This window comes from Arvicanthis niloticus, chromosome 4, assembly GCF_011762505.2.
Source record: "Arvicanthis niloticus isolate mArvNil1 chromosome 4, mArvNil1.pat.X, whole genome shotgun sequence".
NCBI lineage: Eukaryota > Metazoa > Chordata > Mammalia > Rodentia > Muridae > Arvicanthis > Arvicanthis niloticus.
In genome coordinates this window covers 43463700-43488964 of record NC_047661.1, presented here as the reverse complement: position 1 = coordinate 43488964, position 25265 = coordinate 43463700, and the positions used below count along the sequence as shown (strand labels likewise).

Here is a 25265-nt window from a genome sequence, read left to right as displayed (position 1 = left end):
GATTCTGCCACAGCAATGGGAGGCTAACAACCTGGAAGTATGGTAATTTAAAGCATCATCATGGAAAACAACCAATTCCGTGGTAGGTTTGGCCTAATGCTGCTTTTATTATATTAATTTGGGTCCCCCCAGATTGTGCAAGAATCTACACGTCCACATGTAAGACATTGGGGGCCAGCTCACCAGTTGGTTCTGATTGGTAAATAAAGTTATTGTCAGTCAATGGGTGGGCAGAACAGAAAGAGGTGAGACTTTTGGGATTCCTGGCCAATAGACCAAGGAAAGAGAAAGAGGAGATCCACCATGCCTGGACTAGGAGATGCCATACTTGAAAAGGTGCGGGACAGAGAGCATAGCCACCATATAGGAGCCAAGGGATCACAGCCCAGGAGGGCCCCCCACTGGGTGCAGGATAACAAAGATGAGATATAGAATTTAGTAATAACTCAGGAATATTGGAGAGAGATGGATTAACCATGTGGAGGTTAGGAAGTGGCCCAGCCCTTGAGCTGTTTTAGACTTATCAGAATATAAAGGTTGTGTGCATGTGTCTTTTATTCAGGAGCCCAGAAGATTGGGGCAGGCAGCAAGGAACTCAATGCCAACATTAGGATCAATTTGAGTAATTAATTGTGTACTGATACACAGTTTCATGTTTTTTTTCAACTGTTATATCCATCCATGGTTCAGGTTCTTGAGAGAGTCTGATTGGCCTCACTTGGATCAGGTGTCCATTCTTCCCAGAAATTTCCATCTGGCAAATACTATTTCTTACTTATGGAGGTTTCTATTACTTGTTTTGTATATACATGAACAATATAGCATTTCATACGTAAAACTCCAAGAGTTCACTATCCACTACTATACACTATATTACACTATAGAATTCTAAACACAGTAGAGAGAAAATAGGAGGAATCTTAGCCTATCCAGAGAACCCAAAAAGGTAATTTGGTAACTTCTATGGCCTACAGATCCCTAAGGTATCTGACCTAGTATCAGTGAATCAATTTTTGGCCTGAGTTTATGAAGTTAAAAAAGTATGGGAGAGCTGCCCTCCCACAATGCACATCCAATCTCAGCTCCAGGGAGATGATCATTGGCCCTTCTCCTGTGGGTGTCAGTATGTAAAGGAAATACAGACTCTAAGGAGATAAGAGACAAATGGGAAAAAAAAATCTCATTTTGAATTAAAACAATTAGAATAAACTTATGTTGTACAACAGGTACACAAAAGGGCTTTAAATGAAGTAGAAGACAACTGGTAGCATCAGAGAAATATAGTAAAGTTAAATTGAGGTTGCCCTCTGGGATAGACATTACTAATTCTCTCAACAACTTTCCCTGAATCTGGTGTCCTCAAAAATCCATCTCAGAAATGAGTATTTGGTACAAGCAGGCAAAGTTCTCTGGTCATGGAACTCTTCTTATTTCTATGCCTACTCTAATCCATATAAGTGTACAGCTCTCCGGAGTAGCTTGTCAACTATCAATTATGCTCTTTCATGACCATTCATGAGGGAGAAAGCATCAACTGGACAGATGATGTAGAACTAGAATGTCTGATGACGGATTCTATTAGCTAGATCATTTCAACTTAGAAAATATCTTCATTTTCTCCTTCAGCTCATTGACTAGCACAGACTTGGGTCTTGCTTTCTGATTTCCCATAATATCTTAGAGAGAGTAGACGCTGGCCAAAACTCACAGTTTAAAATAACAACAAACAAGTCTCTCTGCATTGAATAAAACAAAAACCAGGAAAGCATATGCCAACCAAGACAAATGCTTTTATTGTTAGCTAATTATATACTACTTTTAGATACTACAAATCTACAGCTTCTCATTCAAATTCAACCAACTATATCAAAAAGTCTAAGTAGCCATGCCTCTACTCCCAACTACTTAGGAGACTGAGAACTCACAAATTTAGGACTGTCTGTGCTATACAATGAGTTCAAGGCAAAGCTTGGAACCTTAGTGAGACCCTGTCTCAAAACAAAACAGTGAGAAAAGGGGCTGTAGATGTAGCTCAATGGTAAAGCACTTGCCCAGTATGTGTGAGGCTGTAGGCTCAATACCCAGCACCACAGAAATGCATCCAAGTAACAATGACCATCAGTGAAAGTCTACATTGGTGCCAATGTTCCCCACAGAAACGTGTCTGCTCAGGAGGCTGAAGCAGCAGAGCTATGAAAATTGAGATTGTGGAGTGTGTCCACATGGCTGATTTATAGTAGGTCATTAATAAGGACACATTTCATTCTTGTATTTTAGAATCATACAGGTGGTCATATATAACTCCACTATTTTTGTGACATAACTTTATAACTGCGTTAATTTCCTGAAGTTTATATAGTGTACTACCAAAGCTTGGTAGTGAAAATAATTATATTCTCAGTTCTAAAGAGGCTAGCATCTCAGGTCAGGAGCACTATTCTAATATCTAGCTAATGGCAGAGTTCTGATACTTCCAGACTACTTACAAAAGAATCTTTCCTCTTCTAGTATTTGGTGGCTTCTCATAGTCTCTACCTTATGGCTCTACTTTTTAAGGCCAGCATCTTCAGATCTATCTGTACTGTTCATACCTTGTGCTCTCCCCCACCGTGTGTGTGTGTGTGTGTGTGTGTGTGTGTGTGTGTGTGTGTGTGTGTGTGTGTGTGTGTTTGTGTGTGTGTGTGTGTGTGTGTGTGTGTGTGTGTGTGTGTGTGTTAGGGTTTGAATATGGCATTTACCTCCTCCTCACACCCAAAGGGTGATGTGCAGAACACATGATTTATGGCTGATCATAGTGTTGATGAACAAATAGAACATGAGGGTTCTAGCCTCATTACTGAGTTAATATCACTTGGATTCATATTGAAAGGCTGTTAGACGGGATATTGTAGCTGGACTTTGGCTACTTTGTGGGTTCTTTTTTATTTTACCCTTTCAACCCCCTAACAATAGATAAGAGAGGAAAAGGGATAAAGAAGAAAAGGAAATAAATCCCTGAATAAAGACAGGAGTCGGGAAGGGGGTGACATTATCTTTAAACCACTTTCTGCTGATTAGAAGTATTGAGTTCCTTGGGACAAGTTTGATCTTCATTGTCATGATCTCTAATTTCTTTTTGTTTCTTCTTTTCATATAACTACTTAACAAACTGCAGCCAACAGCAATCAACAAGTAACCAATCACCCACCAGCAACCAACCCTGCCTCTCAGAGCTCTAGCATCTCTATACCTTTTCAAAAGTCCCCAGAATTGCAAATGTCACAACATCACAAAAACTAACTGTAGCTGGCCAAATCATGCCACTGCAAGAGTACAAAGCAAATCATAGTTAGCTGCTGTGGACAATCTGAAGCAGCCCCATATCTCACACCTGGGATTAAAATGAAAATATATTCTTATAACATTTCCGTGTTTTATTCAATAAACCAAAGTTTCAGAGTTCTCACTACAGGGTCTTGTTGGAAGGAATAGATCACTAGGGGGTCCAAAGCTGTGAGCACTTCCTAGATATGCCCAATACTGAAGGCAACTGTAGTTTGTGTTTGCCCTCCCAAACAGAAATCTTCAGAGAGAGAGAGATGATGAGCTTGTGATAAAGTCATTAATACTTAGTGAGGTGTAGTAATCATCACTCATTTGGTAAGAAAATAAATCAGAATTCAACTTCTTCACTTATCCTCCTTTATCTCTTGAGTTAAGATACACAGCCCATGTATCTGAGTGTGGTACCTAGAGAACTGTTGGGCATGAAATGGTGTGCTAGAGGGCTTAGCTCACCCCTGCACTGTCAGGACTGACAGAGTCACATCTTGATAAACTTTGAACCCATTATAAAGCACAAGTGAATAAACTTATGGATAATCAAAATACAATCAATAAAGAATATTAGGTTTCAGAGTAACACTGGCCTGATATCAATATAACAATATTCATTCCTACTAGTACTGGAAGTGGAGAACAGGTGAAGAATGAACCCCCAATGTGTGGCATTCCATTAACCATAGTAATAACACAAAAATTAACAAAATGCCATGATAAATGTTTGTTCAATTAAGAAATTGGTCTTCAAGGACACTGAAAAAATAAAATAAAATATTAAACCAACCAAATGAAAGCATGTAAAATAGATATAATGTTAGTACATGACATCATAAAATAATAAATTTGAATTGATAATAGTTTATAGTTAACATTTTAATTGGCAGAATGAAGTGAATATAAGACCAACTTTGCATAAAATTGAATGTCTATAAAGAGGAAAGTACTCCAGGACTGAAAGATGGCAGACTTCAATATGTGATATTCTTGTGTAATAGCCCATCCAATCAGTAAAATCACTGTAGTTCTCTTATCAGGAGAGACATTTAGAGGAACTTCACATTATTTACTGCCTGCCTAAGTCAACATAGTATAATACAAAATACAAAAATTTTTCATGCAATGAAAATGTCAATTAAATTACTGTCTGAAGGCAAGCAAGTGAAAGGCTGCTTCAGAAGAAGTCCTGATAAACTTATTATGCAATCTGCATGACTCACTGCCATCCTGTGCTGTGGAGAGCAGAGTAGACAGGCATTCAGTGTGCCCATGACATGAAGAGTTCTTCCATATAACAGCATCATGCAGCTCACTCAGGATGATTTCATTGTAAACCATCTCTCATTTAATTTCTTGACTGAGCTACAGCTGCTTTGCATCTCAAAATTCAACATTCCCAGGAGCATAGAGTGGTTGTCCAATGCTCTAAAGGTCCACGGTTTCTCACTCACCCTTCCCAGGTGACCAATTGTTTCAATTAATAACCTGATTTCTTTCCAGATTAGACCCAGAACTGCCAAAACTATAGAAGTGACTTCTGACAGAGACAAAGAGACACACTGGCAAAGGATAGTACCATTTCATCTCAGAAATTCCCCAGGGACAAAGTCTACAGCACCACAGCTTACAAAATGTAGCTTGAGTCATCAAAAAAATATCAACCCTGAAAGGGAGTGGATCTGTATGGGAGTGAAGATGGGGAGAAACTGGGAGGAGTGGAGGAAGGAGAAACTGTATTCCGGATATACTATCTGAGAAAAAAAAATTCATGTTCAATAAAAGGGGGGAAAGTAAATATCAACCTATGTTCAAATAGCCCGGAGTCCATGCAATAAAGGAACATAAAGTAAAACTGTGTCATGTGATGAGGGATCAAGCTCTGCTCTCAAAACTAAGCTTGCCAGAAACTTTTCTTTCCTTATAATGCATCTATTGTACTTCAATCTATGGACACTTGACCAGGTGCTCAGTGATAAACTTTATAGGCCTGGGAAGCTAGAACTTTGGATGAGTTCCACGGTCCCCAAGTCCAGACAATATTCATCAAGTGGTCTGAAATTAACAAGAAAATTTTAACATGAGTTTAGTATTCCAGTGTACATAACAATGATAATTGAAGTAATAGCAGGTAACATTTCATGTGTTGAGCACAATGTTAGTTTCCTTGTAGAAACTAACAGGCTCGCTTGGCAGCCCTACATGGACACTGTTTCAGTCCTCAAAAGACTGAAGGGAACACAGTTGCTTTCAACAGCTGGTTGAACCCCTCTGCAAACAACAGGCAAAGCTGAAGTTGAGTCCTGGATGTCTGGTTCTGGCGAGACTGTAAATGTTTGCTTTAGGTAGTTTCCTTTGTTGTTGTATAAAATATAAGTATGTTTATAAAACTACTATTTTTATTTGATTCTTAAGGACTTCATGTATATTGTATTGACATCATTCCCCTTTCCTCTCCTCCCTACAGTTCTGCCTGCATTCCTCTCACTCCTCAAATTTATTGCCACTTATTCTTTAATTATGATTGTTACATACATGTAAAGAATTATAAAAAAATGTGTAAATACTACCTCATGAAATCACTTAGAGTTATGCACATATGCTTAGGACTTTGGGATTGCATAACTTATCAGAATCTTACTACTGAAAAAATACTGATTCTGCCTCTCTTAGAAACTATTAACCTCCTTTACCCTTTATGGGGTGGTGCCATATAAGAATTCCCTCATCCACACGACATGTCAATTTACATTGTCATATTTTATGTCTTGGTTAGATGATCATATTTTTGTGATTTCCTGGGTATAACTTTCCAGTCTTATATAGAAGACTCTATCTAACAGTGGATACTCTATCCTGGTCGTCTGGTTCTTACCATCTTTCTGCTCCATTTTAACTGATGTTCCCTGAGCCTTATGTGCAGGGCTTGGGTAGAAAGATAAGTATTTAGAATGCACTTAGAAATTATACTGGGTTACTGAAGTCACAGTAGCAAGTTCTTTTCTAGGATCTGTCAGTAAAGGGTTTGATTTATGGTACCAAACATAAAATGCCTTCTGTTGAGCAGTCGTTAAGTCCAGTTACTTGACTGTTGGTTTCCTAAGGAAATAAGTGTCACTGTTGGACCTCTTTAGGAGATCTTGCCATTCTGGTCATTGTTGCTCACAGATATTCGAGCTATTGATTGCATTCTCCAGTGGCAGCTCACATAGCTCACTCGGGTACAATGTGGGCTGGTCCTCAGGGAGGAGCTTTTTTAAGGCATTTCCAGCTCAGTTTCTCCAAGTTCTCCATCATAAATATGCGTGGTCTTCAACAATAGGGATTTTACTTTCTGGGAGGTGACCAAAAAACAGTGGAAGTAGCCTACATTTATTTAGCCATGGTTGGGACTCCTTTGACTGGAAGGTGAAAAGAGGGCTTCTGATAACTGGTATTGTGGTGGGTTTTGTTAGACAGTGTATGACTCTTTAGGGTATTATCAGCCCAAGTGGCATAGTAATCATTTAAACTGTGTATACACATATGTGAACATAAAGTGATTCCCTATAGCATTTTTAAACACCCTTAGTGTTTATCTCACCTCCTTTCCCTCTGTGTTGCTCTCTCCAGTTTTGCTGACACAGGGTTTCATGTGGTTGGAACTGGTCTGAAACAGACTTCTCATACCAGGCTAACCTTGAAGTCATTGAGATACATTCGTTTTTCAGAAACATGCATGTATTTCTTTTTTAATTAAGTTGATTAAGAAAGTATAATTCTGAATTTTCAAAGTTAAGTTGAATTCCTTGACAAATAATACATAGGAAATTTTATAAACCTAGAACAGAAAAATTGATCCAAAAATGCAGAGTGCACTTTTAGCTACTAGAAATCATGCAACAGTGTGCTGCTTTATGAGAGTCACAGGTCACCAAACCAATATAGTCATATGTAATAGACTACTAGTTTTTCATTATTAACTATGTCAAACCCTTACCAGTTGACAGAATTAGAAATCTAAGTTAGGACCTGTGTGAATGAAAGAGCAAACAACAAAATCAGAGCAGTACTTTATCAGATATTATGGAATAAAGATTTTATGTTATAAAGCCCTGATTAAAAAAAATAGATGAAATGGTTACTAGAAATATTACTGCTGCTTACAGAATATTCTAAGATTCCAAACAGCAGTTTAATTCCTTTGGTGCCCTGCCGAGCAACTTCTATTTCTTTGCTTGGCAAATGATTATACAGAAGTGGTTTAATACAGATTAAATTAACAAACACTTTTAATTAATGGGCCCAGAGATTTTTGATGCTAGATTTGGTAAAAAAAATAGTTTGGCTTCTTCATGTAATCAACTGTGCCTTGTTTATTGCTTCTGAATTTTAAAAACTATGCCCTTGCAGAGTGGGATGGATTAGAGAAAGGGTCCAGGTTGTCAGAACATTACGTGTTTATTTGAATGCTCACGAAGATTTCAATGAATGTAATAGCAGCAAATTGCACACTGATGATTCAGCCTCCTGTTTAGCTTGATATTTTCAGGAAATTTCAGTTACCTTAGCAACTAGTCTATCACATGGGACATGCTGTTGCATGCATAATGTCTCAAAGTCAAAAGCTTTTCCCTTTGGAAGAAATCATACCACAAAACAGGAAAGTAAATACCATCTTTTGCATAATGGATTATGTTACTTGTCTCCATGGTAGGTAGAAAATTTTTATTTACTTTGGTGTTTCTTTGCCGCTATTCTGTCAAAATGGCAATATGTATATTACACAAATGGAAAAAAGTAAACTATGTATCCTAAGTGTATAAAGTAAATAAAAATGTATCATTATATATTGTCTGGTTTGAAAACTGAGGTGACCAGATCATTTGAAATAAATCACAAATTAGCCTTAAATTTTTAAATAACACATCATTAGTATTAAACAAGAGGCAGTATTTTTTATCCTGGATTCAGTACACAAACAGTTACATGATAGTGTGATAATTTAGGATAATAGTATTGCAGATAAAAAGCAGTATATAAGAGTGGAAACATTGTATCAGGACTATTGTGTGTTACAGAGACAAATCTTACAAATTTCAATAATAATATATACTTTCAATTTTTAAGGCTTCACTTGTTTCATTAATATTTGAGATAGATGTAATTCTCTCTGTAACCCAAGCTAGCCTTGAGTGTCAGATCTGTTTGCCTCGGGTTTTTAGTGCTGGGATTGCAGGCATACAGTTTCATTCCTGATAAGCATCATTAAAGGAAAATATATCCACTAACAACTTCTCAACTACAAACATTTTAAATATTTTAAGTGTTTACCTTTACATAGTTCATGTCCTAGTTGAGACAACAAAAAAGGTATGAAATCAACAAGGTAATTACATTGTATTGATTCCCACAGAGACGATGTAACAAAATTCCTCTCCCTCTACATCTTACCTTCTCTTTCCTTCAGGACATTTTGATCCTAAAACTGTTAGATGCCATGCAGAGAGGCAAGGTTGCAAGTCTTCCTCGCAGTGAGGGTGACTGAAACCCACTCAGGAGAGATCCTACAGCGGGGAGAGACAGAGGAATGGGACAAGTCACACTCAGGTGTCATATAAGAAAGGACAAATAAAACCTGACTTCTCAGCCTTAAAAAATGAAGTCACAAATTCTGACAATGATAAAGCTAAAATGTATCTTGGATTACTGCACTGAAATAAGATGTGTTTCTTTCAGTGTATTCATAGATGAGCTTAGAAATGACTGCATATGTATAGTTATATATAATTATTTATTTCAGTGTATTTTATGGATTAATAATTATGCATTTTACCTGTGCTCTTTTCAAGTATAAAGATATATGACAGATAAATGCCATGCAGAGTCTATATGTTTTAACTGGAGGAGGGATAAACAGGAGGGGTAACAGATAAAAAGCTAAAATCTGTAAAAGCTGAAGATATCTTTGTTAAGAGTATTTCAGCATGAGCCTACAAATTGTAGTAACCATGCTGAACCAATGTCAGATATTAATACTAGAAAATACTGAATCTCTGAATTACCTTCTCAGTTATTCTATGAATCTAAAATATTCCTATTTAAATATAGTATGTTAAGAATTAAAATCAAGAACACAGTTGGGATTACTGGGATTGTGTCATTTCAAGGTTTATTACACAATTATAATAAACAAAAGACAGTCTGAGACACTGTAGAATAGTGGTAAGAATCATAGATACCTGAGTCTATAAACAGGAAACTGCAGATGAGACCAGCTAATTGATGTTTTTTAATTGCCAAGGTTAGGTAACAATGAATTCTTTAAAAGTACAGTGCAGAAATATTTAGACACCATTAAAAATAATTTTATTCATCACCTTTGATCATACACAAGTTAAAGTAAAAATAGATCTATTCAATAGATTCAAAGTAAAAGCAAAAACTATTTTCTAGAGACAATACCAGTGATGTTTGTGACCTTAAAGTAAGAAGACTTGTTAAGACAGAATGACATCAGCTATATAGAAAATTACATTGTTGAACTTCATCAAACTAATATTTTTTCTCTTTTCAGTAGAACATTTAGAAAACAAGAAAGCAAGTAATAACAGGGCTTTGTACTATTTGAATCTCTCTCTCTGTGACTCTCTGTCTCTCTGTCTCTCTGTCTCTCTCTCTCTCTCTCTCTCTCTCTCTCTCTCTCTCTGTGTGTGTGTGTGTGTGTGTGTGTGTGTCTGTGTGTGTGTCTGTGTCTGTGTCTGTGTGTCTGTGTGTGAATGCACAGGTATATATATATTTTTTGATCAGTTGTGCAAGATGCTACCATTACAAGCTGTTTTCCTTGAATCCTTTGTCCTGTTAACAAACTCTGTTGTGCCAGTTTTTTCTTTCTTTTTTTCTTTTTCTTTTCTTTTCTTTTCTTTTTTTTTTTTTTTTTTTCAGTCTTGATACTAGCTAGAGCCATCTAGGGAGAGGAAACCATAACTGAGAAAATGCCTTTATCAGATTTGTGAGGTGGCCACTATGTAGGGCATCTTATTGCTTAATGATTTATGTGGGAGGGCACTGTCCACTGGGCTGATGCCACCCTGGGGCAGGTAGTTTTGAGATGTATAAGAAGTAGAATGAGAAAGCCACAGGGAAGAAGCCAATAAGCAGCAGTCATCCATCACCTCTGCTTCAGTGCTGACCTTCAGGTCCCTGCTGTTTCCGCTTTGACTTCCATTTATGGAAGACTGTATTTTGTAAGGTTTTCTTTTGGTCATGGTGTTTATAATGGGATAGGAAACAAGCTAGAAGAACTATCTATTTGTAGTTATTGGTGATTTTTCTAATGATTCTTACTTTCTGATACTACAGAATCGTTCAGGATCATATAGTATGTTGCCCTCCCTGGCCAAAACTACTATTTCTTCAAGGAAGTCTATATATTTTCACTGGAGGAAAGATAGAGGTTAAGATGCTGATGTTAGCTAGCCTTTCTAGGATTTGGGGTTTATTTGTTTATCAATAATTATTTTCAAGATATTATAAATAGATCTGTGCTTTTATAGAATAGTCTATTTCATTTAGATTGGCTTTATACAAACCTTCTTTAGGTTTCAACGCACTGGGTAAAATTATGACAGCTCTTACTATAATTACAGAATATAAGAAAGAATTAGGTGGGAGCAGACAATCGATGTTTGTCCTTTGGATACTGGAGTAACTCCTATCTTCCCACCCAGGCTTCAGAAACAGAAGATTGTTAGTGCTTGTGAGACAATGGAGGCACATGCTAGTTAATTAAAGATTGGCCTAGCAAACATTTGTTACTGATTTACCTTGACATAAAGTAATTTGAATGTAAAGTTCAGATTTTTCCATGTAGCTATACTGAGCTTTTGATGGGGTGACAGAATTTAACAATTCCTGTAGCTGACACATTTTAGATGCTATTCAAGGTCTTCAGCATACACTATTTATTCAAAGACTTCCAATAGCCTGAAAACAACCTACTGTCTTCAGTGGACATTGAGGTCTGAGGAAGTAATCATTCCAGAAAATTACATAGAAGGGCAAACATTTAAATCTAAATGTTAATCTTCATGGCTTACTCATTGAAAATTATCTATTGTTTATTTGAAATTTAACATAACTACTCCTCTCGTGTGTGTGTGTGTGTGTGTGTGTGTGTGTATGTCAGTGTGTCTGTGTCTGTGTGTGTGAGTGTGTCTGTGTCTATGTTGGTGTCTCTGTGTGTGTCTGTGTGTGTACCAGCCCTCATCCAGAGCCATACAGCCCACAGTCTCTGTTCTTTCTCTTTTACAGGGTCCAAATTTCAGAGAAACTTTTTTTTCTCAAACTCTGATAATTAAATTATTTTTGTTGCTTCCTATGTGAGAAAGTAGCTCATAAATGACATTTAGAAAAAAGTCTATTAAATGCCTGATGATGAGAAAGGAAGATACTTCTCTTGTCTTTTGGTTTTGCTTTGAACTTTCTGAAGGGGGGGGAACAGACAGCTATATGAGCCTTTAATAAAATTAACCTGCTTCAATAAACCATCATCAAATCGGAATTTTTTCTAAACCAGTAATTTGATTAAGTGTTTAAATTCTTCTTCAGCATTTCAAAATGCAATCTAAAGTATCTGAGGAAAAGGAGATAGGTATGATGTCTTGTCACGTTTGATGTTCCTAGTCTCTAATTAAAGATTCCATGCTAGACTACTGATGCATTGCTCTCCCTTAAGGCTCAGCACCTTGGTGTAAAACCCCAAGAAGTAATTGCATCCTTGCTTGCTGTCAACGCTGGAGAGGGAGGTTTTTCATATTCCAAGGGATGACATATCTTTATAGTCTAACATTTCTTAAAGCTGTGGTTTTATATGTTATCCTGTCTCTTGTTCTAAATTTCCCTGCTTAAATACAAGACTACATATGTATAGGAGTGTACTCTCCCCTCCACCATGAGCAGGCCTGAGAGACCTTGTTTACCACAACAAGGTCAAGTGATAGGATCTAGGTGGAGTTACCCACCTTGGCTGCCCAGAAGCAGAACTGCCCCTGGGCTTGCCTTGAGACATCTCTGACCTGAACGGACTATGGATTATCCCACCCATCTGAAACCAGGAGGGGTTGTGGGTTGGGTCTTCCCCTTTAAATTGAGAGCTGAACATTAAAGCTTGGGGCCTTGATCAGAGAACTTTGTCTTGGCCTCATCTCTTCTCGCCCTCCTTCCCCCTTCAATTCCCAGCCCCCCTTTCAGGTGTACCCAGTTTACTTGTGGCCGCGGGCAGCTACATAGGAGTGTTGTATATAGTTTCCTAAATAAAAAGCAATTTGTTTATTACTAAAAATTACAAAGAAGTTTTATGGGCATGGTTTCTGGGAGTATTATACATAGTTTCCTAAATAAAAAGCAATTTGGTTTTTGTTCAAAATTATAAAGAAATTTTATGGGCATGGCTTCAGTCCCAAGACAGGAAATTAAGGCAAAGGAGGATTATGAAATCCGGACCAACTTTGGACTGTGTAGGTGCTAAGATAGGATGACCATATCTTAACAGAAAGATTTTCTGAATTTGAAAAATGAGTGAAACTTTCTAAATATAATACAAATTTAAATGTATATGTATAGATTTATGAAAGCTATGATTGACAGATTTACAATTCTAAAATTTCTATTTTAGATTTAATTCTAAATTCTAAAATGTATGCTTCAATACAACTAAGAGTCCTGGGGCAAATTAAAAGTTGAAGATCAAATGACCAAATATGTCCATAGGAATAGCTTACAGTTCCTAAATGATTGATTTGGTTAATTCAGTTATATATTTTTTAAGTGTACTATAAGATGCTTATTCTTGTTACTGCCAAAAAGATTTAATTATTTTCTTGTTTTATCATCCATTGTAAATATTCAGTCATGACTTTTTTTTTCTTTAGACATTCATTAGTTATTATCTGAAATATTATCCATGGTCAATGCATACAGCCTTTCTTTCTGTACTTTCCTCTTGGAAGAGATTCCAAGACTTATATTAACTGTTACTTTAGATATGTTTAGTCATTTGCTTTTATTTTTATTACCTTGATATTGTATAGTCTTGTTATAATATGTCTATTTGTTTATATTTGTGATATATCCATAATTACAACTTCAACTACAGAAAATGAAATAATGCTATTATTTTATTGTTTAACACTGAATATTAATGTTCAAGTATTAAAACATGTAGAAGTCAGATAGATTATTTTGACCTAAAACAGATCCAAATTTAGAAGCATGTCATTTTGTATTTCTGCCCAAATATTGTGAAAGCAACCATGCAGAGATGGATACAGTGTGATCATGAAGGAGTGAAGGAAGCTGCTCATCCTCTCATGTGGTCTTTGGACTTTTAAATAACTTCAAGAAGAATCCAATTTCAGTAGCACAAGTTCAAGGCATTGGCACATTTGGAGACAATTTTGAAGAAGCATAAAGTAGATGAGCCAGAAAGAGCAAAGGCAGCAAATGATATAGAAACTACAGCCTGCTGTGAAAATCACAGTACAGATTAAATGGTCCCTCGGAGCACTTGCCACTCTATCACCTTTGGTTTTTCATGGATGAGAGACTAGAGATTACACAATGATTGAGTGTGGAAAGTGATTTGGGATGTATGGTCCAGCTGGCTTTTGACCAGCAACTGTGTGTTTCCCCATTTCCAGTGTGGCAAGACTGACCCATGTTGCACACCATTTACAGTGAACCCGTGCTTGCACTTCTAGCCAGACTACCCAGTAGTCGATGCAGGGGTCTATAGAAATAAGGATAACTCTGAGAATGGAAGGAAGCTCTAAATTCCAGGGAATTGTTTTTAATCTCTATTGGAGTATGGTAAGAGTATCGCAGGACAGTCAGTTTTGCCAAAGCAATCTTAAAGTGTGGAAAACCACAATTTGAAAAGGTGCCTCTTGGAGAAAATGAGATATATAGAAGAGCTAAATGTTTTCTGTTGGAACTAAAAGTTTACTATAATGAGATTGTGGCAAGCACAGTGTTGATACACTCACTTAGGTTGAGCTGCTATCACAACATATCATGAAAGGGACTCGAACAGCAGATATCTGTTCTCTCTGAGTTCTGGGGTTAGAAGCCTGGCATCAGGATGCCTTCGTAGTAAGGTCATGAAGAGACTACTCTTCCAGGATTACAGAGGGCTTAGTTTCTTCTTGTGTGTTCACATGGCCTCTCCTGAAATAATGCTCCTTGGAAGAGTAAGTCAGTTCTCTGGTGTCTCTTCTGACTCAGTCACCTATTCTGCTTCTTTGCACCACTCACAAGACCTCATCTAAATCTAACCATGTTGCAAAGGCAACTCCAACTACCACCACCACATTGAAGGTTAAGGCTATAAGGTATAAATTTGGGGAATGTGAAATACTTAGCCACTAACAGTCACTGAGCCAACATAAGTCCAGCACCAGTGAAACCTAACTCTGGTTCCTTAGGGAGCCTATCACTAAAGCTGGGCTTACTTGACTCCCATCTCATAGTTGTTTTCTGAGCTGTAGAGAAGGAAGAGGTAGGAGTCTCATATAAGTTCTCTTTTTCCAAGACAGAAAGGAAGAGAGATGTTCTGATTTTTGCAGGAGACAAATTAGACAGGCTGAAATAAAGGAACAGACAGAAAGCCAGGAAATGGGGCTCAAATGTCAGCCCCATAGAAATGCAGCTGATCAGGATTTGCAAGCAGGGGTGGTTGTATCGTTTTGACATTGGTACTTTAAGAGAGTATGGCTTCCAAGGTGTGGTGAATCATAGCAAATAAGAAAAGTTGTAAGTGTTCAGAGATATGACTTGAGTCTAACTCTGATTCTAGGCATGTTGGAGTTTGCAGAGGCACCATGGCTGCCACAGTTCCATGCAAGGTGAATTGAAAATGACAAATAGCCTTAGGACCAAAGGAGGCATATCCAGACAAGATACTGGCAGAAGTTGAGCTTTAGGGTTTGAAGTAAAAGCAGAAGATCATAGGCATTAGAGATTTTAGCTGCTAGGAGTGCAGCTAATATCTAGCTCCTAGTTATGTTAGGAATTTGTGTAAGAAGCAAGGCTGAATTTACTAACAGTTTTCATAGATGTTTTAGTATATGAGTCCTTAAAACATCACACTTTCCTAAGGCCAGTCAATGTTTTAGAGAAAACAAAGGGCTCCACTTGCCAGCAAATGTGTCAATAGCAAAGAACGGCACTTGCCAACAGTGTACAGACCAAGATGTGAGACTCAGCTCTGGAGGGGGTCCCATGAGGATCTCTGGCTTGGCTGAGGACAGGGTGCAAACAGCTGCTGCCTCTGCCACTACCTCTGTCCGTGGGTGGTCTGGGATGAAGTGCTAGCAGCAAGAGTCCCCTGCTGCTGCTTCGACAGAGAGGGGAGAATCCTGAAGGGATTTGGAGAGAGCTGACATCTTCCGAAGTGTTAAGCTTTAGTGTTACAGCTCTTTGCTGAGCCAGAGATGCCGGCTAGCTAGCAGGGAAAAGAGCAGATCTCTTTCCCAGTGTTACAGCTCTTGCTGAGCTGGTGAGGTGTGCCAGTGAGGTGCCCTGCTCCAGCCAGCTGGCAAAGAGGGGAAGAGTCCACAACAGAAGTTCTGAGACAATTGGATGATTCTTGTACGCACTTTACTTCTGAGTTGGGCTAATATATACAGTTTGGGGTGGGTTAAGGTTTGGCAGCAGGGAACCCTTATTGGCTTGGTCTGAGAGCTAGGGGATGCCTCATGTACATGTGGGAGAGCCTGGGGCACTATTCTTAGGTGACCTTGACCAATGGCCATAAACCTCTCTGTGGGAGGGGCTGTGGAGGGCTGAAGCTGAGACAGCCAGGGGCCCAGGAACAAAAGGCTGAACATCTTCAGTCCCTTGAGGGTCTCTGGTGTTCCAAGCTCATTCAACCAGGTGTCCGGCTGTCTCTCATAGCTCACCATCCCACACCAAGCAATCCACAGCCTACTCCAAAGCAACTCCAAACTCTTCTGAGCTATATATTCAAGGGACTAATTGTTTGTGCTTGAATATATATAGCTTGAATTTGTTGAGCAAATGTCACACACATAGAGTGAGGCCTATACCTATGGTTTTTGCTTATTTAAAAAAACAGTCAGGAGCTTCCTCACATTGCCTATCCTGTTCCTCTCAGGCAGCAAAATATGGGCTCTTGCCATTTCGTTTTGCTCCCTAGCCTTGCAATTCTCTGTGTGGCTTTGTGGAGTAGAGATTATTTTTGTCTTTTAAAGAACTGTAAGTAACAAGTTTTTTATTCAATGACAGCTAGGTAGTCCACTTAAAACTATATCTATTATATCTAATTAACAATAAAGCCCACATTTTAAAACATGCTCAAAATAAGCTGAAAAATTCAACACCAATCAATGAGCATGCAAAATTAGAAAGTTAAGTCCATTAGGTCTCAGCCATACACAAAGAGCTAGGGAGACATGTGATTACACTATAATATCAAAATTAAATTTAAAAAAATGACAGCACCCAGAGCCCAATGAAATAAGACAGTATGTCCACAGGCCAACTAGAGGCAGACCTTTTTAAACTAGCTATATCATCTTCCATTTGCACTCAGAAAAATCTGGACTGAGAATGAGTATGAGAGTCCCCTTGGGAAGAAAGAAATTCTCATATCTTTTGAGTAAGATACCATTTAATAATACAAATTAAAAATCAATTAATCAATAAACCATAGCCCAAAGATACAAAATACCACAAGGAATTAAATTGTGTTTAATTCAAACTTTTTAATCACCCCCAATGAATAAATTCTATTCTGAACATCTCTGCTCTAAAATTCTTAAACAAGTAAGGTATGTTCATAGGGTTTGTTCATAATTATAACATAGAACACACTCATTGCAGGTAATTGGGAAAGTTTAGCTATTTTTTTTATTTAACGTTTTTATTCATTCTTTGTGATTTTTACACCATATTCCCCAACCCCACTCATCTCCCAGTCACTTTTTACCTGTCTTCTGCCCTTGATACCTCTCTCCTAAAAAGAAAAAGAAGAAAAACAACAACAACAACAACAAAATCTCACTGTAGAACTTACAGTGTATCAGTGTTCCCAGAGTATACACTTTTGTCGACACTTCTTTACTTGCAAATGTTCACTGCAGTGAGTCATTGGTCTGGTTCAAGGCCTCTGGCTCTATCAATAATGTATCCTCCCTGGGACTCCTCTCAGATATCCCGTTGTTGCCTTGTATCATGGAGATCCTGCAGATTTTAATATGTAGGGATGGCCCTTTAGCCCCTTTGTGTACTCCAGCAGATCATAGATGAGGTAGATGCTAGGGATGGGCCAACTCTCTTATGCTGTGTAGGTAAAGTTCAGGGCCACTCTCCTGAGTTTTATAGTTAGTGAGGTGCAGGGCCAGCTCTCTCACTCTCATGACCTATGGGGCAACTCTTCCACCTGTCATAAGTGTCAGGGTGTGAGGTGGGGGACATCTCCACCTTGTCCAGTTTAGCTGCTTTTTAAAAAACCAGTGGCCACATACATGCAAAGCAAACACTATATCACTGAGCCACATTCCCACATTCCTCTTTTTTAAAACCTATTTTTCCAAATATTTACTTAGTGACCATGTGCTGTGCATATTAGCATGTTCATGTTTACAATATTTATAAGAAATCTCCCATGCCAAGTACCTTACAATTAATTGTGTTGTTTCTTGTTATTAATTTTCAGCTGTGTCAACAGTTTTTGATTTTAGAAAATCTTGTGATGGATTACTATCTCAGTTAGGGTTTCAATTGCTATAAAGAGACCCCATGACCAAAGCAACTTTTGTAAAGGACAGCATTTAACTGGGCCTGGCTTACTGGTTCTGAGGTTCAGTTCATTATCATCATGACTGAAAGCATGGTAACATACAGGCAGGCATGGCGCTGGAGGAATTGAGAGTTCTCTATCTTATAATGAAGACAAACAGGAGGAGACTTGCTTCCAAGCATCTATGAAAGGGTATCTCAAAGCCCAACCCAACAGTGACACACTTCCTCCAACAAGGCCACACCTCCTACAAGTGCCACTCCCTGGGCCAAGCATATTCAAACCACCACATTTACCAAGTATATACACCTTTATCAATTCAAAAAAAACCAACAACAACAACAACTGCTCTGTGTTTGCAAGACCTGTTGATTCTTTGTACATTTTCATGTTTTGTACATGTTAGCAACTTTTTATCAATTCCAAATTTTACACTCACTTATATTTATAAGAATATTTATTCTTTCCTTCAAAACACAGGTGTTTCTTAAGATTTTTATGACATCATTAACAATAGAAAATACAGAATGCTTAAAAATTTAATAAGTAACATTAACAAAACTTCATATGTTTGCTGATTAAATTTTCATTTAAATTGCATGTGTAGATATTTTTCTAATCTTACTAGAATATTTTTCTTTAGTATTAAATTCTAAAAGCTACCTCCAATAAAGCTAACTTTATTTCATTTATCTCATAAATTTTGTATTAGCATCACTGTGAAATTTTGTTCTGTTTTCATATATATAAACATATATATGAAAACAGAACAAAATTTTTATATATATGTATATATACACATATATATGTATATATATGTATGTATATGTATGTATGTATATATACATACATACATATATATATGTGTATATATATATATATATATATATATATATATATATATATATATATGAATGAAAGACTTAGGAGAGTTTATTCTATCAAGTTTAAATTTAAATCATAACTGTTCGTAGAGCTAGAGGACACTCTGCTAATAAAGAACAAGGAGGATTGACATGAACAGAGAAAATAAATCTAAGCAAACATGCTCATTTAGACTGCCTAACAGGAGCCATGGTTCTCAGTTCTTGGTTCTTACAGCCTTCAGGGATTCTCAGTTCCTAAAATGTTCTGCTTCTTTGTCCTTGAGAGAACAGAAAATATAACAATCATTATTTAGAGTCATATAATTCTCTTACAGAAACAGTCTCACTTAACTCTAAGCATGGCAACTTTCTCTCACTAAGGAGCAAAATGGTGACTTGATCAGCAATATCCAGGTTGTGAATAAGAAGACATAATTCCTGTCTGAGACTGAATTCCAGCTTTCTCCCTACCTTGGATTTTATTCTGCTCTTACAGCATTACTTTCTCAACATCAAAGATTTTTAATGCTTCAAACTCTACTTCTGTGCTTCAACAGGAGTGATTGAGAACTAAAGCATGAAATCTAATATAAGTAAAATGTAAAACTTGACCTGTATTAAGACCATATTAACTGGCAGAGCTACTGTCAAATGTATCTTTTATCTTAAAAATATGGTCACTCCTCAAACCTCTCAAGAGCTAAGTTCCAGGACCTTCTTCTAAAAACTAAAATCCTCAAGTCCTTTGAAATTCAAAATACTTGAGCATAACCTATACATATCTTCCCATGTGCTTTAACTCATCTAGATGATTAATATGTAACCAAATAAATATGTAGATTTTTTTGAGAGGTAGTGTTAGGTACCAAACAGGCAGTCTTAAAAGTTGAAAGGGATAGAGTTGGAATATTCAATGCAATGTAAATACTACATAAGAAATAACTAATATTTTAACCAGACCATCCAGTAAAGTGTTTTTCTGTGCACCATAATCATGAAGGAAATTTGATTCCAATAATATTGCCACACTATTTTAAGTAACCTTCAAACATGCATAAAACATTTTTATGCATGGCCTCCAAGGTGTCAAATATTCTTGGCAGTCTTGTGGAAGAGTGGGGATAGAGCAAGCTGGAGTGATCAAGGACACCACAAGAAGATTTACAAAGTCAACTAACTTGGGTCCACAGGGATCACAGAGACTGAGTCAGGAACCAAATAACATGCAGGGGCTATACCTATGGCCCCTAAACATCTGTAGTAGATGTGCAGCTTGGTCTTCATGTGGGTCCCTGAACAATTGGAATGGGGCTGTCTCTGACTCTGTTGCCTTCCTTTGGCTCCTTTTCCTATACCTGAACTGCCAAGTTTGGCATCAGTGGGAATGGAGGTGTTTAGTCCTGAGACTAGATGTTCTAAGGTAGGGTGGGCTCCAAGGGGGCTTCCCCTTCTCTGATGAGAAGAAGAAGGTATAATGGCAGAAGGGATTTGTAAGGGTGAGACTGGAAGAGGAAGAGGGCTGTGACTGGAATCTAATGTGAAAAAAACGTATTTTTAAAGAAGAAGATGAAAAAAAATCTACCTTAAAAATATATTTGATTTTTCTGAGATATGACAGAGTCATTTCAGGTAAAAATTTTAAAGTTAAAACAATAAAATGTTTCCTACTGTTACTTGGAGCCCATAAGTTAGACAGTATTCAAACTTTTAAATATGTCCCTGAAAACCACTTTTAAAACTGCCCATACATTCTCCATGACTAGACTACCATTTATTCCCAACATCTATTAGTCACTACTTAGTCTTCAAAAGACTTAGAAACACACATTTTAGAAAGACTGTAAACTCACAAGGCTGGTGATTGGCATGTGTCACATACTCTTCTTGAAAAATAATACTGAAGAAAAGTCTTTCAAGTCCCTCATCTTCCAATTTTCAAAAATATACCCATTTATCTGAATAATACACTCTGAAACAGATTTTTTGTAATCTTTATTGTACTCAATATTGTTGTACAGTAGAAAGAAACTGATTTCCAAAATCTCATAAAGCTACAATCTAACTAGGATTTTATATTACGATTTTCTTGAAGATGACTTAAAATTTTCAGGTGACATTATGCTTCCAATTAGCTGGGTGATATAACATTCTGTAGACAAATGATTGTTATATGACACTTTAAATTTGACTGCAACAAAAATTTAAAATTGGGAAAAATTGAAAGTATTGATTTGGGTTGAAAGAATTTTGTGAAATTTAATAAGAATTGATTAAAATTTTGTTTAAAGAATTTAAAGAATTGCTTTAAAATGTTCACTGATTGTTTCTAGTGTGAATGTCCTTTTGTTTTATATATATGGTGTGTGTGTGTGTGTGTGTGTGTGTGTGTGTGTGTGTGTGTGTGTGTGTATGGGTTCGTTCTTTTGAAACTCAGCCACATGGTATTCATTCTAACCTTTCCCAGAAGAAAGTGTTTTATCTGAACTGTCACATCCCATTGTACTGTTATCCCAATTAGCAGATACCTGCCCAGTGCTAGATGGCATGAGCAGGGCCTAGCAATCCAAAGATGACCCGAGACACTCAGAAGACCAGAGTGCCACAAACTAAACAGACGCAATTCAAAACCAGGACTTCAGAAACATCTTTGGAAGAATAAAAATGGATGCTTTTAAAAGAATTATATATATATATATATATATATATATATATATATATATATATACTCTTTCAATCGACTTAGCATCAATAAACTTAATAGTAAGCTACTGACAGAGACACTGCCATTAGTAGCACAAACAAGATGATAACAGCCATTAAATACCTCCATTATGTACATCCATTATGTACATTGTTCTGGAGTTATTGGCAAAGACAAATACACATTAGAAAGAAGTGAGATATAAACACGAGATGGAATGAGGAAATTATTGTGTGCAGATGTTAAAATGCCATACTTGGAAGCATAGCTAGAGAAAAAGAATTAGAGAAATTGATAAACTGAATGACAACATTTTATATAAATTTTCATATTCTCTACTTGAAAGAGTGGGCTTAATATGAAGAGTAGTAGAAGAGGAAAACCACATTTAGATTAACACTCAAGAGCAGCTTTGTTACATATGATGAAGGCGTTTAGCTAACTTAGAAAATGCTATTAGGAAGTATAGGTAAAGATCATCATATAACACGAGAATATTAGGATTAGATTAACCTAGGGGATATCTTCTAAAAGCCAGCTACCATTAGAGACTATAACTATCCCAGAAAGTACAAAGGAAAGAATAAATGATTAAATCATCCAATGAGATAACCTAGCATAAATTCAGAGTCACTAAATCTCCAATGGAAAACCTAGACATTCTTTGAGAAATAATGGGCTTAAAGGATCCTAGGATTTCCCCCATCCTGAGAATATTTTCTCAGCAGAAGCAGTCTATCCTCTCCAGTCTGTGAGACAGCTTGTTTTTGCTTTGATTAGAGAGCAGTCTATAAAGTTGCCTACAGAAGATAATGCTTTGACACAGGTAGCAAATTCTTCCTTAATGTCAACATTGTGTAACTGTACATACATGTATAACTAGAATTGGATCTCTAATGTCTCAGGTAACAGATCTTAAGAGAAAATGTTTACCAGTAAATAAATTATATAATTGTGAATAGTTTTCCTTGACAAAAATATAGAAAATACAATTAGAATATAAAACCATAAACATTTCAGAATTAAAGATCAGTGCAACACTCAACCCTCATTTGAGAGGCTTCTTCCTACACTGGATGGTAATTAACATAGAGACGCACACTTGGACACATTTGCAGAGCAAGAGATTTTGGACCACTCATCCCTAAAAGATTGTCTATTAAAACCATCCTCCCCTCAAGGCTCGGGGATCTATGAGAAAGAGTAGACAGAAAGACTGAGTCAGAATTTATGGGTGAATCCAAGGGAGCGACATTTTCCAGATACAACAAGGTTGATGCACATATGAACTCACAGAGATTGTAACAGCACACACAAGACCTGCACAAGTTCAAGCCAGACAAAATTCCAGCTGAAAGAAGAAGTGGACGTGAAGTCCTACCACTAAACGAGTCATATTACACATACATGTACACACACAGGCACATGCACAGGCATATACACACATACTTACAAACACACAAACTCACACATTAGAAAAATATACAAGAGACAGCATTTGATACTTTGGAGAAGAGTAATAGCATAAGAGAGAGAGAAAGAGAGATGAACCCTTTAAAGGTTATTTTATGTATGTTTATATTCCCACATTCTCTAGGGTGAGATACTTTATTTCTGTGTAATGGGAATAGTGATGTAGTTTAAAATGTGTGTAAAGGCTTTGAGCTTGCTTTGCAAAGGAGAAAGATAATTTTATAATTGATTCACAGAGAGATCCAGAAGAAGAATAATGGAAAGTATATAGTAGCTTCCAGACTAACCAAGGCTACATGATACCCTTCCTCAATAAAATAGAGGGTCAATGAAATAACTTGTGGGCAGAGATTCATTCTGCCAAGCCAAGCTTTACTACCCACAAGATAAGAGGAGAAAATTGTTCCTTCAGGTTGTTCTCTGACATATTCATACTGACATGCAAAATAGCAAATGTGACAGAAGTCTTAGATAGGAAAAAGAAAAAAATACCCAAATGCTTTCTCAAATATTGTATCATAAAAGTGACAATATTAATTATAATATTGCTAGCATACTATAAAGTACAGAATCAAAGAAACATCCCATTCAGCTCAAAAATGTCATTGAAAAATGTGGGCACACTTGATGCTAGCAATCTTAGATTTATTAAAAATTTAAAAATAGCTGTTGGCCTAATACTCAGAGCATGTAACTTAATAAAGGAGATTTTGATTGCACTTCAACATAATGAATGTAATTTAGTTTACAGCAGGTCAAATGTGTATCTTATAAATGCATTAGAGTCAAAACTTGACATGTATCTAAGAAATAATGACAGCTAGGATTGACTGGATCTGATATTTTCATTCTTGATTTACTTTCTTAGTATTTCTATAATGATTAACACTGAATAAAGAACAATTTAGTATCCTGGACACTCTGGTTATTTAACCCAGAAGCTCTCATCACACAGAACTTCAATTTTGTTGGGGAAGTACAGTGATAAAATGATCATTTTCCGATTCATATAGGTGGTGGTGCACGCCTTTAATCCCAGCACTTGGGACGCAATGGCAGGGAGATGTCAGACTCAAGGCCAGCTTGGTCTACAGAGAGAGTTCCAAGACAGCAAGGGCTACACAGAGAAACCATGTCTCAAAAAAAACAAAATATAAAAATTACTGAAGAAGTAAAATACTTGTTAGAGAGAGTTCCTGCGAGATGTGTGTAAGAAAAGAACATACAAGAGCCAAGTAGGAGTTAGACAGAGTAACTAGGGAGCAGAGTACTGGGTCGGACAGAAAACCCCATTATAGATGTACAACTTCCAGTTTACTCAGCGGAAGGGGATGGGAGATAGCAGCAGCCACAGGGAAGGATGATCTAGGGGGTCCTGCCTGAGCAGCATTCTGGACTTTCAGGGCTAACCAGGTGGGGTGGAAAAGCAATATCCCTAATCTAGGGAACACCTAATTGACAAGGACCTTGATAGGAAAGTAACTGTGACTAAGTAGAAAAACCAAGAGTCATATCCAAGAAGGATTCAGCTTGTGCAAGCCACCCCAGCAAAGAAAACAGTGTGGTTGAAGACCCAGTGTTCAGTAGTGCCAACACTGATGTTGGAAGATGTGAAGAGGAGCAATTAGCAAAAGAACGTATTGCAAATATGTCCTGCAGAGAATCAGACAACTGACAACACAGCCCAGTCCTATGCCATCTTCTACCAAGAATTGAGCCTTTGGTTGAACCTGGACCTATCATCAGGAGTGGCTGTTTCTGCCAAGTTATGTGCCTGACTGTGGGATGTTACTGATACTTGAATGATGGCTAATCTTTGAGAGAATATGAAGATTCTCTCATATGTGTTGCTTCAGGTTTTTCACAGCCAACCCACTATATTCCAGAAATACCATGATTTGCTGAAGGCAGCCAAGGCCAACAGAGCCTAGAAGAAATGCAAAGTAGAGGTTGCAGGAGGACCCCAGCCATTTCTGCCTAAGATACTTTGTGAGACATTTTCACATTGAGAAATACCCGTGGTTAAGGGTATATAGTTCACTTTCAAGGAAGGTAGGCCTCACAAGAAACATAGAATACAGTGCTTATTACACACTAATCTTACTTCCTT

General features: G+C 37.2%; 1 long non-coding RNA gene across 1 annotated transcript in view; it reads left to right on the top strand.

The window, feature by feature from the left end:
• LOC143441998 (uncharacterized) overlaps nt 1–25265 on the top strand; it is a 169544-nt gene that overhangs the window by 110657 nt on the left and 33622 nt on the right. Inside the window, exon 2 of the long non-coding RNA XR_013109848.1 lies at nt 2–82. This is a non-coding gene — a long non-coding RNA (uncharacterized LOC143441998). The remainder of the gene's footprint in view (nt 1; nt 83–25265) is intronic.